The following is an 18,525-nucleotide window of genomic DNA, read 5'->3' on the forward strand; positions in this document are numbered from 1 at the left end:
TTATATCGGGCTGCGGTCCCGTGGCTAGTGTCTCGGCCTCACGGACCAAAGGTCCGTGGTTCGAATCCCACTCTACCCCAACTTGATTCCATTTTCTAATAGTGAGTTATATACAACTCGTTGAAAATGGCCCTCAAAATTAAATATTTGGGTAAATCATAAGAACGCAAATATTTCGTTTAAAAAAAAAAAAAAGATACGAACATGGATTACTTACGTACGACTATGAACCGTCGCCGGTATTGCAAATAAATACATTATTTTGTTCATTTATTGATTTACCGCGAGAGAAACAATAGTATGGATCTTATGTACCCATGTCAAACCTCATTAAAAGTATTTTCCTATAAAATCCTGCCAATAAATTGACTAACACGACCTTGTCCGATATCCGGTGTTGATATTGCCGTGCAAGTATTTGCGATGTATCGACTTCCTCCACTATCGAGTCGATAGTGGAGGAAGAGGAGAGGAAAAAAAAAGAAAAAAGATTTTGTGTTAATTTAAAAAGAAAAAAAAATATTTGAATTTTTTTGTTTTTTTACAATAAACATAAATGATAAAACAGAGTATTAAAAAAATAAAGCATAATTACATAACATTGAAATACATATTAATAGTAAAAATAGTAAACAAAAAATCCATCCCACAAAGGCATGGCCTGTTCGGTGGGTATACAAGAAAATGTTAATGAATTTTTGCTCCTATAATACCTAAATAATGGACAGTTATTATTATTATTATTATTTATTATTTAAATCTTAAAGTAGGGCACACATATCATACATATTGTTATGTGTGTTCTAATAATAACATTGCAAATATATTTAATTTATAAATTGTTTATCACATATGTCTTGACCATTATTTTAAATTTTGAAATGTTTTTTTCTTCATAAATATTTTTTTCCATTTCGTAATACTTTTTAATTGCTTTAAATAAAATTGAATTTCGTGACTTTGCCTTTTTCCTAAATGGAAGTCTAATTTTGTTCTTTTCTCTAGTATTGTGATCGTGTTCATGCTGGTTCCGATCAATTTTTTTCCTAAATTCTGTTTTTTTATTAGAGTTTATAATTTTATGAACAAATATCATTGTATTGTAAAATATTCTTTGTTTATATGTTAATAATTTCATTTCATTTACCATCGACTTTACCCTCGTATATCTGTTTTTTTTCAAAATGATTCTAAAGGCTTTATTTTGTAATACAGTTAGTTTATCTATGTTTTCTTTGTTTGATAAAAATAAAATGCTACTACAGTAGTTATAATATTTTTGTGTAACATAAGAAAGAAATAAGATATTCTGCAAAAGATAATACGGTATTTTTTTATAGTAATTGATAAAGGAAATAAATATATTTAAAAGAACACAAAAATATTCCTTATTATTAAAGGGCAACAAAATAAATCATAGAAAAAAAGAGTTCGTGTCTTTAGTTTGAATTCAGGATAGTGCATGTTTTTTAAAAGAAGGAAAATTTTGAAAGTTTGTAATCAATGAAAATTATCAGTAAAAAAAAAAAAAAATTTTTGGGCCTATAAAATATGCATGTCTCTGTGCGAGCCTCGTTTTACAATGTAGTATTTCTAACACACGATTCCTTCAATTATATCGTATTTTAGTGATTTTTCTACGTGGTTCCTATTGCGGGACCGTTCAATATTATGATTATGAACACTGAATAATAGGGTATTTCAAGGACCCGATTACAATATGAAGTTAACAGAGTTATCTTCAGCTGTCTATAAAGTTAAATCGAATTTTCTGTACGAAAATGTGTATAAAAATGAAGTATTTTTGTCAGTAACCTGGCTTTAATTGTAGATAGTCTCGATAATTGTAAGATCTTCATCGGTACATATCGAGACGGTATAAAGAAAAATCGATATGTATGTATGAAAATGTGTATATTTGTATGAAATTTGAAAATACCTTTGTCAGTTGCCTGTAATTAATCGTGTTTAAAAAAAAAACCGTATATACATATTCTATTTTTCACGCAGAAAACTTTATTTCATTTTGTAGATAAAATTGAAGACAAATAATGTAAAATTCCCATTGTAATATAGGTCCAGGGAGGCGATTGCGATCGAAATTTAACAGATTTATCTTCAATTGTCAGTATGATCGAATTTTCTATATGAAAATGTATTAACGTATTTGTATGATTTTTTTATTTCAAATATGTTCAATTACTGGTTACCGGCGGAGATACTTAAAGTTTTTATACGAAAATGCACAATTTCATGCAAAATATAAGATTTTACTTTAAAGACAAAAGGGAAATATCACATTCTACGAATACCGATTAAAATATATGAAATGGATTTAGAATAATTAATTGTATTTTCAAAATGTTTCATGGATATTGTGGAGAAACGTTTTCATACATAAATGTAAAAAAAGAAATGCAATAAAAATACGTTCGTAGAAAAACGCGACGTGTTTGACCTTGGTTGTTGTGACTTCAAGATTCGTGATAATGTTCGAAACAAAATTCAATGGCGAGGAACAAATAAACATGAATCGTGACGTATGAGGGGCGTCGCCGAAGGAATGTCCGCTTTTGCGGGAATTAAAAATTACTAATTAAAAAATATCTTTTATGCTACTAATAATTAGCGAAATATTTTTTTACTGGACTGTATTTCATAGACCTTTATTACTTGAAAAATGTAAAAATAGATGATATTTAGCCCTGGGCGCCGATTACAGTGGGAGGGGTTAGGACAGTTTTCTTGAATTGTCTATTAAGTGAACCGAATTTTCTGTACGAAAATGTGTATATTTGTATGAAAATATAACGAAATCAAGCTATCACTAGAGCTCTTACAGAGCACGGCAGATTGAACAAATACCTTGCTAAAATGAACCTTTCCTCAACCTCTAGATGTAGGTGTAAAGCGATTCTATGAGAATGTGATGATTTACATCATAAAAGGAGCCTCATCCTTTGGGCCACTGGTTAAACCGGAGGATATTAACCTTTCCCTCACTTAGCATCCAAAAATTACACATGATCAAAACGGGGGGACCAAACGACCCCAGCGCCTACTTGTATATGGCGTCAGGAAAATAAAACGTTGGAAGTGTTATTGACCGTGCAATAGTTTATTCATGTTTTCGCGTACACATAGTTTACTCATTCGTGTATTTTATTCATTTTACTTAGTTTGCCGAATGCTTATGTACATAAAGTGAAATTGACCCTTGTATTATTAACGTCTTTTTTTGTGTTAATATTTAAAAAAATAAAAAAAACAACTATTTCAAAATTTAAAAACAAAAACAGGGAAATGCTTCTTTATAATAATTTCACGATTACAAAAAATGTACGGCAAATAGCTTTAATAATACTTGAGTTATCGAATTAAAATCGGTCCATGGGGGATTCGAATCCCCCCCTTCGGTCTGGCTAGGTTAAAGACCTTGCCCCCTACCTAAAAGCCCGACGGATCTGGGCTTCGACAGGGAGATTTAGCGAAGTATAAATTCTACTCTCGCCCTCCACACAGGAGCCAGGCTCTTTTTTGAAGGCCTTTTGATGATGCACAAAGTTGGCAAAAAATAATTATTAAAAATTGATAACAATCAATATGCCGGCTTCTTTTGAAGAGTTTTAAGTGGTTTCCTCTCCACATAAGCGAATGCTGAGAAGTTCCTGATTGGCCCACATTAGAATATCCTTCCTGATCGCAAACAGTTAAAGTTAAGCTAAAATAAAGTAATCAGAAAAATCCTCTTTTTGAAATATATACCTTGTTTTTTATAAGCAAGGTAAAAAATAATGCAACTCCCATAAAAAAAAAATCCAGGCTCTTTATAGACCTGGGCTTGGAGGGCAAGAACTATTCACGGATAGATCTTCACAGGTCGCAGTGACGTCAGAAGCTTGAATACCACTGACCCCCACCACTAAGAATAAGAATGAACATTTAATGTGCCCTCGTTGGTGACCTGTAAATAAACATTTTTTAAAATGAATTTTATATCTGTGTAACAAATGGAATGTTCATAATATGAACTTCCGGTTTAAATACGGGCTATGATTATAATATTGTCATTATATCTTCAGGAATATAATATTGCGTACTCTGTTGATAATAAAATAATTACTTTCCCGAAGGAAGGTTTTATTGTCCAGTCCAGTGATAAAGAAAGTATCCCGATGGATAGAAATGAACGTAGTTATGCAGAAAGCAGCCAGCCATATAAAAGTGAAACTGAGATAATAGCACTTTTGTGAAAATAGAGAATAATCAAATCTACACAAGAGTTGGAATGTTTTTTACTTTGGCAAATGATAAATAATTCATGCATTCGTTTTTTTTATAATGCAAAAAATAATTTAAATATGTACGAGTATATACATGGTGATCTTTAAACCCTGTCACATCCGGAACCACGATGATCAGTATGAGCAAGAAGACATATTGGCACATTAAAATTAATTTTTAGAACCACTAAAATCTTAAAAAATAAAATATAGAAAAAAAAACAAATGGTTGCTTGCTTCTGCAAGGGAGAAACGAGGAGGGGGGAGTCTGATATACCGTCAACCGCACGGCCACGCCCCCCTCGCTTCTCCCCTGCAGAAGAAAGCAACCATTTGTTTTTTTTTTAAATTTTCTTCGTTCTAAATATGTTTTTTAATATGCTTATATGTCTTCTTGCCTATACTGATCATCGTGGTTGCAGATGTGACAGGGTTTAAAGTACACCCTGTATATGACCAGATTCAATGATTTTAATGACAGACAGATATAATATTGAATGAAACCTCATACAAACTCTGAATGTATGAGGTGACATTAATTTCATGATATTTTGACATCACGAAATTTTCAGAAGGTGATTTTTATAGTTTTTTTTTATATGAAAGCGGCCTGACTGTTTTAAGCAGAACATAGGATTGACCTTCCTGAATTCGAGGACATCAAAATATCATTTTCTCAAAATTGTGGACTGGCTGCTTTCTGCATATTTACGTTCAAATGATAGGTACCGGCACGTGGGCATATAATCCTGTGTACAGTTGGGCAATATGGTTGAATGTTGAATGTATAGCACCTGCATACTAGTATGAAGATAAGTTTAATAATAAATATAATATGTTATAAGTTATAACACAAAAGCCGCTTAATTGAATCATTTGAGTGCACCGAGGGACAAAGTACCAGTAGTCCTATGATTGTGACTTGTAAACAGGTTTTCTACTTCAAAGCGAAACAAAGCTTCTTTTGACACTCCCCGTTGTTAGCCTTTACCTAACCACTGACAAGTTTTTAAAGTATTATACAATATTTTTGCATTTAAATAAAAATGCATTTTTTAAAATGAGAGAATTATAATTTTGTTGACCATAGGGAAAAGGAACAGAGTGCCATAATGTAAATAAAAATCAAACGATTTGTTTAATTATATTGTAATGATTTGTATTAAATGTATCATTAACATGTTATCAATAATTCCTTAAAACTCCTCGAATTTATTAACAGAAGCACAACTGACTTCAAAAATATCAATACCCTTAAAACTCTCTTCTGTTCCCTAGTTCGCCCGCACCTAGAGTATTCCTCTGTTATCTGGTCTCCGTAATATGATGTTCACATAAATAATATTGAATCAGTTCAACATCGATTTTTAGAGTACAATATACCAAAAATGTATAATATGCTCCCATTAAATATATTTAAAAAAAAAAAACTGGCTCAAGAGAGAGACGTCTGCTGAGAATCTGGCTTTTAGAACGTGTTTTTTCATATTGAAGTTTTTTTGTGTTTTTTTTTTATTTGGACAATTTTTTATTTTTAATGTACATATTTTTCTTTTTTTCCATAGTAATAAGAGTTTTTATATGTTTATAGAATTTAAGAGATAATATTATGTTTATATATTAGAACTTAACTATAAGCACCTGCTGACGAACTGCATTTTGTGCAGTTCAGTAGGACTTGATAATTTATATGTTAATTTTTGTCTGCTTTTGATAAATAAAAGAAAGATAGGCTGGAGATTGGGCTTATCCAGAGACCAATATACGTAAAATGAATTAGAAACTAGCTTAAATATATGTCTTCTCTTCAAGACCGTCGAAATAAATCCGACCTTTTAGTCCTATTTAAAATTCTCAACTCACTCTTTGATGCGCCTGAACTACCGAGCTCGATAAAATTAAATATCCCTACCAGAAACCTCAGACAAAACTTACTCTTTCATATCGACAACCATAGAACTAACTATGGTTTTCATTCCCCTGTGGCCAGAGTTCTTAAGTCTGCCAACAAACATACCAGTCTTGATTTCTTTGATAATAAGTGGTCTTCTTTCAAACAATCACTGAATCAAATTAAATTATAAACACCTCTCCCGCTTCCACTCCCACCAATTCTACTATATACCATTGTGTCTTTCTAATTTCCTTCTATGCATAAATATGTCCTTAAAAATGCCCATTGGGCGTTTATCTAAATAAATAAAAAAAGTAAACAATCTAATAAAAAAAAAAAAAAAATTGTTTATTAGATACATATTTTGTTACACTTGTTATATCATGAAACGCTCGAATTTAAATTTAGTAACTGTCGTGTTAAACCCCTATGGGCGTTTATCTTTATATATATATATAATTCCTCTGTACGTGTGATGTTACCGTACTCCTCCTAAACGGCTTAACCGATTTACGTGCGGTTTTTAGAGAAATATAGATCTTTGCGTTGTGCGTTTTCGTAGATATTAAAATCTCCAATCTAATATGTAAAAAAAAATAAGTAGCATAAATGTTTTATTCATCGATCTACCAGGGTTGCATTCGAGAAGAATGCATTTACAAAAATATTGGAAAAATGTTGGTTTTTTGTGTATAAAAAAAGTTTGTTTTTGAATGTTTACAAACAGCATTTGTTTTTTGTGGATCTCAGATTCTTTCCTTAAATTCCTTATAATTTCAACCCATTTATTTATTTTTACTAAATTTTTGGTAATACTTAAATAATACATATTATATTCAAAACATTTTTAAAAATCGTATTTCTACATAAGTACACCCCTTCGCTGTTGAGAAGACCGGAGTTTGACGTTTGCAAAAAAAATGCCATATTTGAAAAAAAAAATGTTTTTGAATTCGACCATAAACAAGTACCTAGGTACCTACTTGAATTCAATATTTTAATATAAACCATTTTTAGTTTTGGAATTTAATCACAAACAAGTACCTAGGTACCTACTTATCAATGAAAAGTCTTTTGCCAACGTTCGGGCAGGATAACGTCTGTCGGGTCCGCTAGTAATAAATGAATAAACAATTCTCAGCTGGAAATGTTCATTCAACTTTTAAAAAGTTATGTACCTTTTATACTTATATCGTTTCTTGTGAGAAAATCAACTTATTTGAGACTTAGACTTTGAAGTTATGTTAAAAATTTTAGAAAGATAAACCAAATAATGAATCAATAAATACCAGTTTATATATGTACCTACTTAAGTAAGCAATGATTGCGAAAACAAACCTTCTAAAAGTAACTTTCTAGGTAAGTGTAGCAACAGCAATATTTGTGTAGGAAGTTGCCATACTAACTTATTTCTAATATAATTACAGTAAATTAAATATTCATGTTTTTTTTCATTTTGTGTATTTCATAGTATTATCCTTATAAGTAGGTACTTGTGATAATTATAACAAAAAAGTCAGTGAAAAGCTGCTTAGTATTTTTTAGGACTACATTTTTCAATTCCCACTATGTGCGAATTTGTAACTAACAAAAAAATACTAAATGTCATTCTATATTTGTATACAGGTGTTCTTTAAACCCTGTCACATCCGAAACCACGATGATCAGTATGAGCAAGAAGACATATTGGCACATTAAAATACGTTTTTAAAACGAATAAAATTTACAAAAATAAAATATTATAAAAAACAAATGGTTGCTTACTTCTGCAGGGGAGAAACGAGGAGGGGGGGGACAGTCTGATATACCGTCAACCGCGCGGCGGCGCCCCCCTCGCTTCTCCCCTGCAGAAGTACGCAACCATTTGTTTTTTCTAACATTTTCTTTTTTCAAAAATTGTTCGTTCTAAATATTTTTGAAATATGCTATGATGTCTTCTTGCCCATACGGATCATCGTGGTTTCGGATGTGACGGGGTTTAAAGAACACCATGTATAACCACTTACCGACTTTTCTTTGTCTACCGGTTTCTAGACGCACCCGTCTCTTTGTCAGGACATCAATTAAACCAACATGCAAAACCCACTATACACCTTCACCATAGTTGTTGCATACAAATATAAAACCAACATGACATGCATTTTAATAAGCGACCATTACACGCACTGATTAGGTTATGAAAATATTTTATGTTGGAGAAAAAGTTTAAAAAATTGGAAGGGGGTTAAGGGAGGGGCGTGAGTTTAATAGGTACAGGGTGACCATTACAATGGAACATAGTATAACCGGCTATATTGAAAGGTTGTTTGATTATTGATCAAAGGAAGGTGCATCTCGAAACCGGTAGACATAGAAAATTCGGTATGTGGTTTTATGCAAATATTTAATAAAATTCATTTAAATGTTTGACCACGAGGTTAATTAATCAGCTTCAAGAATTAGACGCTATGCGACTGTGAAAAAATATTATTTGTAAAAATTAAAAACATAATTTGTTTGGTACTACATAGATACTTATTAAAACACGCTAATTTATGTAATAAGTTATTGCGAAATTGCTTGTTGTCGTAATGTTATAAATAATATTATCTATTATCAAGGTTTGGTTCATAGTGTTGTATTCCGCGAACTTAATCGTGTGTTGATTCAACTATCTGCGATTTTATTAATTTTGCAAATACATTGTACTGACTAACATTATTGATAGCAACATTAAGAATTTCATAATAATCTGACGTACAAATAGTGAAAAAAAGTACTCATGTTTATTTATAATTATTTAATTTTATGTTTATTCATATTCGAAGGACTTTTTTGTTAACTTACTAGGAAAAGGTGGGGCATGATGGGGTAGTGGGGCAAGATGGGGCCCTGCGATAAAAGCCGAAATCTGCCTAGTAGCTCCGAGCACATTACGCCATTTGATGCTGATCTTAGACCCCCCACCAATGATGCAATTGCAGCGGACATGTGTGCACGCTCCGATACGCAGCGATACTAAACGTGTTTTTCTCAAATTTTATGCTATTTTATCGAGTTTTGCTGCTTGTGACATTAAAGGAAGCATATCGTGATTTTACCTGGCTGATGGTCGCTTTACAAGCTCAAAGTATTGTAATTTACAGTAAGTTCATCAATTATTTCCAGAGAAATTGTATTTCGTAAACAATAAGCGTTGTTAACAAGCATAGTAAAAGGGGCAAGACAGGGTATCGGTACCCCATCTTACCTCATTACTTGAACACAATGTAGTAACAGTTTTTATTTTCTTTGTGTAAGCAGAATATGGTCCGAAACTACGTTTGAAAGATCAAGAGGGGGAGTCGGTCAAAGGAATGCATGAATCGAGATAAAGAAGACATTTTAGAAGGGAGAAAAGGATATAAACTAGCTGCAAGATTTTATTCAATTCCTCAAACTACTTTGGAGCGAAAAGTTATGTTGGCCAGGCAAAATAATAACATGATAGATAAGGTGAAGGTTCTTTTGGGTCCTAAACATACAGTTTTTAATGAAAATGAAGTAGCTATCGAAACGATCAAGACGTAACTCTTCTTCCATAAATGATGAAGATGATACACAGTGCCTGTTTTGTAGAGGGTCATACGTTGAGTCAAATAAAGGCTGGATAGCGTGTCAAATGTGCCAGAGCTGGGCACACTGTTCATGCGCTGGAGTAGACGAAAAAAAACGAAACACCATCCTTGTCTGTCCTAGTTGCGAACCGCAGTAGGCGGTACCCCATCTTTCCCCACCAGTGGGGCAAGACGGGATAATTACGACTGTTTTGAATTAATTTATTTCACTAGTTTTTTTATCCTATTTTTAGTTTTTTTGTAACACGTTTGTTAGATTAAAGATCAAAGTTTATAAAAATAAACTTTTTTTAAAGGATTTAAAAAAAGAAACGCGTTTTATTGACGTATTACCTTAAAGGCCCCATCATGCCCCACCCTCCCCTACTTACCAATATTAATTTACCAGGGATAAAAGTTCACAGAATGTTCTAGTTTCTACGCTTCTAGTAGGTATAACTCACGGGAAAACAGATTTGTGTTTGTATCAAAATAAGTTTGTTTTCACCGATTTCGTGATCCCTTTTCTAGAATATTTTGAATTTTTTTTACGTAACACAGGAAGTCAATACCAAAAAATTGAGCAAGAAATTAACTTTGCTAGCCAAAATATTTATTTTCGTTTATCAGGCTCTATCCGTTCCATGTAGTGACCGCCAATAAAACGAGTTTCGGCCGCGGTTTCGGTTTCGGACAAAAATTGGTCGAAACTTCGTCTCAGCCGAAACCTGCTGTCAGGATGTATAAGTTATATGTATAACGAAACAACGAACTAAAAAGCGCTAAAAATAATTAAATTCTCAGTAAATTTATGCCTTTTATTTTACTTTATTATTATTTTAAAGACTGCTATTATTAAATTGTAAAATGGAAATACTTCACAAGGTATTCCCATTCCGCGAGGTGTCCGACAGGGTTGTGTTATCTCGCCTACTTTGTTTAACCTGTACTCTGACTTAGTCTTCAAAGAAGCTCCGATTGGTACAAATCTCGGTGTGAAGGTAAACGGTGTAGCTATCAATAATATTAGATATGCAGATGACACCGTTTAATTGCGGACAATATACAAGACCTTCAAGAACTGCTTGATAAGATTAACTCCATCGGTGAACGTTTTGGTTTAAATATTAATGGAAACAAAACTAAACTTATGGTTTTTAGCCGAGAGTCACCTAAATGTAAATCTCCAACTTAAAGGTATCAATATTGAGAGAGTGAAACAGTTTAGGTACTTAGGCAGTATCATCACAGAAAATCTAGACCCCGACATTGAGCATATAAAATGCAGAATAGAAGCAGCCCGAACAGGATTTAACGAAATGAAAAATCTTCTTTCTGACGACAATATAAACCTTAAGCTGAGACAACGAATGGTCAAATGTTATCTATGGTATGTCTTACTGTACGGTGTTGAGGCGTGGACTCAAAAGGTTAATATTATAAACCGCCTTGAAGCATTTAAAATGTGGATCCACCATAGAATGTTAAGAATATCTTGGACCGATATGATAACCAACAATGAAGTATTACGTAGAGCCAATACTAATAGAGAACTATTCACCACTGTTAAGCTCCGTAAGATTTCATATTTTGGCCATGTGTTGAGAGGTGATAAATATGCCATACTTCAGCTTGTCATGAAGGGGAAGATCGAGGGATGTAGAGGGGTCGAAAGAAAACAGCTTTCCTGGCTTCGAAACATCCGAGCATGGACCAGGATTAGAGCTGTGGAGGAGCTGTTTCGCACTGCTCAGGATAGGGAAGCTTTCTCCCAAGTGATCGTCAACGTCGGGGGAACCCGACATGACACGTGAAGAAGAAGAATATTATTTTAAAGAACTCGTAAGGTTGAACAATAATAACGCCTAATTTTGGGCGTTTTGAAGCGAATTTTAACTTATTTGAATAAGTTTCGGTTTCGGCCGAAACTAGAACAGAAACCGAAATTTGGTTTTGGCTTCTGCTGAAAATCATGTTTCGGTCGGTCACTAGTTCCATGTAAAGCAATTTAAGTCATTTCTGTCAGTATTTTTGTTTTTGTATTTTAAATAGGCATGCTTCCATTTCAATGTGCACATTGAACTTGAAAGAATCAACCCCTTTATTCTTTGACAATTTTGTTTCTTAAATTCGTTCGTTCGTCATATATCCATCTCACTTTAACTCAATCAAAACCGTATTCCGTTCTCGCTCCCTCTCACATAATACGAATGAATTTACGAAGCGGATTAGTTCCAGAATGTCTTTTTCTACTGGTTTTGTTGTTTTTCCCAAAAATAGTGATTACGATTGACAGTGGCTTTTTTGCTTTTAACCCCCTCTTATGTTCTGTTTTAATGAATAAATACAACTGTGAAAAAAGTAGTCATTTATCTCGCTGATATTTTTGTGATCACGAAGTAATAATTTGACGAGAGTTTAGAACACATTCTAATCTATGATAAGAGTATCAAATAATCTACAGTATCAATTACACACTGTACAATGTATCCTCTGTGTATGCACTGTGACAAGTCACTTTATTATTAGCTGAACAATGATTTAGTTAAATGGCTCAGTGTAGTTGCAAGTTGCACTGTCCTCTGAACATCGCAGAAGCAAATAATACATGATGTGTCCGCTCACAAGAACAAGACGAGCATTTGTAGTTATTGCAAACCAATGTTATTTATTATAACTCAAGTTTATACCTGGGGTGCTATTCTGAACCACTCTCGCGGCACGAGAAAACCGTTTTTCTCGTGTATTTTATAATAATAATAATAATAAAAATTATGGATAACTTATATAGCGCCATTTTCGCAATATAATACCTCAAGGTCGCTTTACAAAGTGATTATAAAAATATATAAATTTAATTTTGACTTTTTAATTTAAGAAAAATAATGTACTTTGTCACCACATGCTAAGAATTTATTCAAATGATTTAGAGAACAAGTGGGTTTTCAGCTTCTTCCGAAACATCACTTCACTCTCACAGTTTCGGACTCCTGCTGGGAAAGCATTCCATGCCGTAGGGCCTGCGACCGCAAATGCACGTTCGCCGAATTTAGTGCGCTGTTTGCGTATAATAACTTTTCCTTTCGACGTAGCTGTAGCTGATCTAAGCGTCAGACGTCTGTCAGCTTATACATAAGCCAACAGAGTTTGTATTCCACCCTCTGTGTGCGTAGCCAGTGCAATTCCCGAAGTAGTGGAGTGATATGACTGAACTTAGAGATTCCAAAAATAAGTCTCGCTGCGGCATTCAATACAGTCTGTAAACGAGTCGTATGTAAATACACGAGATAATACGGCCGCGAGAGCGTTTGGAATACCAGCCCTGGAGCTCAATCACAGATGGCTATCGACATGCTAAAAAACGTGCTAAGTATTTGAGCAATCACCACGAACAATCATGAACACGCTGAAGTTAAAGCGGTCGCGTTGCAAAACGCCATAGATAAGTTCCTGTGCGAGATTCAACCAATCCTCTTGAACTGACCGAAGTTGAATTTCGTTTTGCAACGCGACCGCTTTAACTTCAGCGTGTTCATGATTGTTCGTGGTGATCGCTCAAATACTTAGCACGTTTTTTAGCATGTCGATAGTTATCTGTGATTGAGCTCCTGATCTCGTATGAGATGGAAATAATTACATGAAATTAAACGCTAAAAAAAATGTTTTATTAATTACGTAATTTACCACAAAGTAAATATAGTAATCTCGTACATTGATTATTCGTGTAATTTATGTTTCTTTAAATAATCTAATCAGGAAGTTCAGTGCTACGGGAAATAAAATATAATAAATGTTTTTTCACGCGGTTAAAATTAGAGTTGGTTTAATTAGTGTCCTGACGAAGAGGCGGGTACGTCTCGAAACCGGTAGACAGAAAAGTCGGTAAGTGGTTATATATAAATATTTAATAACATTAAGTAATAATACTAAGTGTGTTAAGGTACCGGTCTTTCAGATTATCTTGTCTTTTGCTTAATGTAACACGACGTTACTGCACCGCTTGCAGATGAATTTTTTAGCAATTTTGAAGGGTTAACATTAATTTATAAATAATTTTAACGTTTTAAGTATAATTTTATTTTGACTCAAGTCAAGATTTATTTACACGTGTATTAATAAAATGAAAATTTTATAAATGAAACTTAACTTTAAATTTTATTACTAATTAACTAACTAACTAACTAATACTAATTCATTTCAATAATTAATAAATTTCGATAACCGAGCGAAAAAAACATCTGGGGTGGTATTCTAAATCTTCTCTAGAGAGGGGTTAGGTTAGGTAAGTTTACTTGGTCGAATTGACAACGTTTTGAAAATGTTTATTGACAAGTGAGGGTATTAGAAGCAAACTTGGAAATCTCCACTGAAGGAGTCACTGAGATATTTGCAAAAAACTTCGAAAAGAGAATTGTGAGATTTGTAATTATGCTTCACCAATTCAACGAGGAATGCCAAGTTTGCGTTGTCAAGTAGTACAATTGAAATCTGTTTTTGCAAGATTTAGAGACGGTTTTGAATTGCGCTATTATTTAGGTAGGTGGGTTTTTATGTATTAGTTTAATTTGGCATCAATGACTAATTCTTCGTTTTTGGCGGAGATTTCTTAGTTTGTTTGATACCCTCACTTGTCCATAAACATTTTCAAAATGTTGTCAATTCAACCAAGTTTCTAGAACTTTTGAATTATTATACAATCGAGTTGTTTACTTGAACGTGTCTATGATGTATTATTGTTTTATGCGACCCCGACCGAGCAATATCGCGGAAGAACGAATCGGAATGCCGATTGCAACACTAAATCAGATTTTCTTTAAACTGGTTGGAAACGAATCCTCATTTACAACTTACAACCAAAATTGAATGCTTTATCTTCACTGTGTCAGTGAGGAGATACAGTCTCCATTATGTCCTCGAAATAAAGGCTAACCTCTGTGGGCCGTAATAGATCCAGTTTTTGGAGGCTTTTATTTCACGTGTCATTTAATTAATGGATTTTATTATTCAACTAATTTTGTATTTTTAGTATCCTCTGGCGAAAATCTCCATTTATTTTGCACATTTTTCTATTATTTCCATATTTTACCACACAAAAATAACAGTCTTATGCCCGTTTCATATGATATTAAAATACCACGCGGCATGATCAAATTACGTAGGATGAATTGATCTTTATTTTATTGTAATATATTGTTTATCGAACATTACAACATGGATGGAGAACATTTTAGAGATGGGAATATGGAAGTCTAGGCGCTAATGACTTGTCACTGGCTGGTTTAAGTGGCCACTTTACACACTGTGTAATATTCACCGTTTTGGGTATGTGTAAACATCCATATTTCTTCAATTCTTCCGTCTGTTGATTTTAGTGAAGTTAAAGAGCTGAAAACTTTCTTGTTGCGAAGAGATTCATCTGATTGAATTATTTTACATACTTACTAGGCAACGCCTGAAAATTATTTGCCAATTTTTATACTTCTTTTTTTTTTAGAGATTTTTAAGAAGTATTATTTTTTTTTATTTTTTTTATTCAAATCTTAAAATAGGGCACACATATCATACATATTGTTATGTGTGTTCTAATAATAACATTGCAAATATATTTAATTTATAAATTGTTTTTCACATATGTCTTGACCATTATTTTAAATTTTGATATGTTTTTTTCTTCATAAATATTTTTTTCCATTTCGTAATACTTTTTAATTGCTTTAAATAAAATTGAATTTTGTGACTTTGCCTTTTTCCTAAATGGAAGTCTAATTTTGTTCTTTTCTCTAGTATTGTGATTGTGTTCATGCTGGTTCCGATCAATTTTTTTCCAAAATTCTGTTTTTTTATTAGAGTTTATAATTTTATGAACAAATATCATTGTATTGTAAAATATTCTTTGTTTATATGTTAATAATTTCATTTCATTTACCATCGACTTTACCCTCGTATATCTGTGTTTTTTCAAAATGATTCTAAAGGCTTTATTTTGTAATACAGTTAGTTTATCTATATTTTCTTTGTTTGATAAAAATAAAATGCTACTACAGTAGTTAACGTGTGGTTCAATAATTGTTTTGTAAATAGTTTTGCAGGAGTCCTTATCAATAAATCTTCTGATCCTTCCCAAAATTGATATTTTTTTTGCAATCTTATTTATTACCATCTTAGCGTTTTGGTGAAATGTAAGTTTTGAATCCAACATTACACCTAAATATTTAATTTCAGTGACTTCATTAAGTTTTTCATTTTCTATTACAATTGATGGTGTAATTTCTATTCTTTTGTTTCCTATATTCATATATTTAGTTTTGTTAACATTTAATTTTAATTTATTAATTTTTAGCCACAGTGATACACTATTAAGATCATGATTTAGTCTGTCCATAATTGTTATATATTTTTCGGCCACAGCTTCGGTCGGCACGGTCTTAGGCCACGTTACGAGACGAAAAGACAATATGGAAAAAAATAGTGGTACAAAGACGAGTAAGGGGAACTCGATCTCGCGGAAGAAGTCCTTCCAGATGGACAGACTCGGTGACAGAAGCGACCGGCCTCCCTCTTCAGGAGGCCTCCAGAAGCGCTGAAGATAGTAGCGGATGGAGACGGATTGTAACGATGTACTTCCCCCCTGCCAATGTTACCACGACTGCTCTGCCAAGAGCAAACGACTAAGAAGAATATATTTTTTATTATTATCCTATTTTTGCGTTCTTATGATTTACCCAAATATTTCATTTTGAGGGCCATTTTAACTAAATTACTCACTATTGGAAGATGGGAATTAAGTTGGGGTAGAGTGGGATTCGAACCACGGACCTTTGAGCCGTAAGTCCTAGTCACTAGTCACGGGACCACAACCCAATTTTATTTATCTAATGCCTGGCAGTGCATCGGCGTGTGTCCAAGAGATAAGAAATGAAGAAATGATGCGCCGAACCGGAGTCCGAGATATCATGGATTGTGCACCAAAATAAAAATGGCAGTGGGCAGGACACTCGGCGAGACTAAATTATGACGGGTAGACACCCAGAATAATAAAGTGGAGACAATGGGCAAACAAAAGTGGTGTTGGAAGGCCACAAAAAATGGGCCGATCACATTGCCTCGATAGCTGGTAGATCATGGATAAAAAAGGAGTGAAAACGTGTGTAAGAGCCCTATTTCCAGCAGTGGTGAGAATTAGACTGAAGACGAAGAAGAAGCTTGCCTGGTAAACGCACTAACCATAACAATATGAGGCCAACTTATCGCCACTCCGTTTACTTTTTGCAGGATTTCGACCTGAATGTAGCCACTAGATATAATAATTAAAAATCCATGTTAATATTATAAATAATGCGAAAGTGTGTTTGTCTGTTTGTTTGTGTTTCCTTCACATCGCAACGGAGCGACCGATTGACGTGATTTTTTGCATAGGGACAATTGGAGAGCGAAAAAATGAAATAGCCAACTTTTCATCCTGAAAGAAATATCAGTCGGTATAAATTCTTAGCGGCAAAACGAATTATTATTTCACATCGCAACGAAGTGACTGTTTGAAGTGATTTCTTGCATAGGGATAGCCGCAGAGCTGTGAAGTGTCACGAGCTACTTTTCATCCCTAAAAAAAATCCCTGCATCGGAAAAATTCTCAGTGGAAAAATTAATATATATTAAAACAGAATAACGATATTACGTCGCCATAGACTAACGGATGTCAATCCATCCTAATTTTATCGTGCCGTGTCAATTTGGACGGACGATAATAATGAACTTTAGAATAAAATAAATTTAAGTCTTTTGAAACACCACACTAACGTAAGTTTTAACATTGTTATTCCCACGTATCTGATATATTTAGTGTAGGGTATTGTTCCTATAGAACAAACCTTTTGAAGTTTTTCAAAGATGGCGAATGGTAATTATATTTATTTATTCATGCATTTCATAATATATGTATATATACAGTTTTTTGTTCACTTTGCTTAGCTGTGTGAAGCAGAACTTATGATTTTCTTGTTGTTTTACTGTATTATTTATTATTTAAACTTTCTACTGAATATGCTGTATAATTTTTTAAATATAAATCTTGTATAATTTTTGGTTTAATTTTTATTTTTTTTATAAATCTTGGGTATAAGGAAATTCATGTTTTAAAAAATATATATATATATAAATATTAAGCCAAATTTGTTAATATTAGAAATGTTTGTAAAAGGCAGATTTGCCGTTTATGTTAATAAACTAAAATAAAAAATAAAATAAAAATATTATTAAAGATTCACAACTGTATTATTCTTACTTACGTAGTTAAATAATATTTCTTGCACCGACTAATAAACTTTCTTAGGAAAATTATCATGACATGTTGGAAATCTTTCTCGTGCCCGAATTGGATCAATTGGCCCTGCGGCATTTGTGCGATTTGTGGTTCCAACAGGATTGCGCCAAGTCACGCACAGCTCATGCTACGCCAAAAAAGGTGCAAAAACTTTTCCCGGCCGAATAATCTCGAAGTTCGGCCGACCCCCACGTCCCCCGATTCGACCGCTCGCGATTTCCCCCCATGTGGGTACTTGATTGGAAAGGTGTATACCAGCAAACCAACAACAATCCCGATGCTCACGGACAACATCCGAATAGAAATTGCCGAAATAACACTAGAAATCTTCCACAATGTCATGAAAAACATGCTTTAAAGAGATAGCATTTGCGCCACGGGAAGATTGAAACTAGGGATGTAACGATTCCGATACCAATATATCGGCCGATATCGGCATCGCCGATTATATAC

The 18,525-nt window shown here is 33.3% G+C and overlaps 1 protein-coding gene across 1 annotated transcript in view; it reads left to right on the forward strand.

Moving 5' to 3' along the window:
- LOC148279847 (ATP-binding cassette sub-family G member 4-like) overlaps positions 1-18,525 on the forward strand; it is a 99,478-nt gene that overhangs the window by 1,320 nt on the left and 79,633 nt on the right. The window lies entirely within an intron of this gene.

This window comes from Micrasema longulum, unplaced genomic scaffold, assembly GCF_059751315.1.
Source record: "Micrasema longulum isolate JH-2025_06_02 unplaced genomic scaffold, ASM5975131v1 h1tg000662l, whole genome shotgun sequence".
NCBI classification, from domain to species: Eukaryota; Metazoa; Arthropoda; class Insecta; order Trichoptera; family Brachycentridae; genus Micrasema; species Micrasema longulum.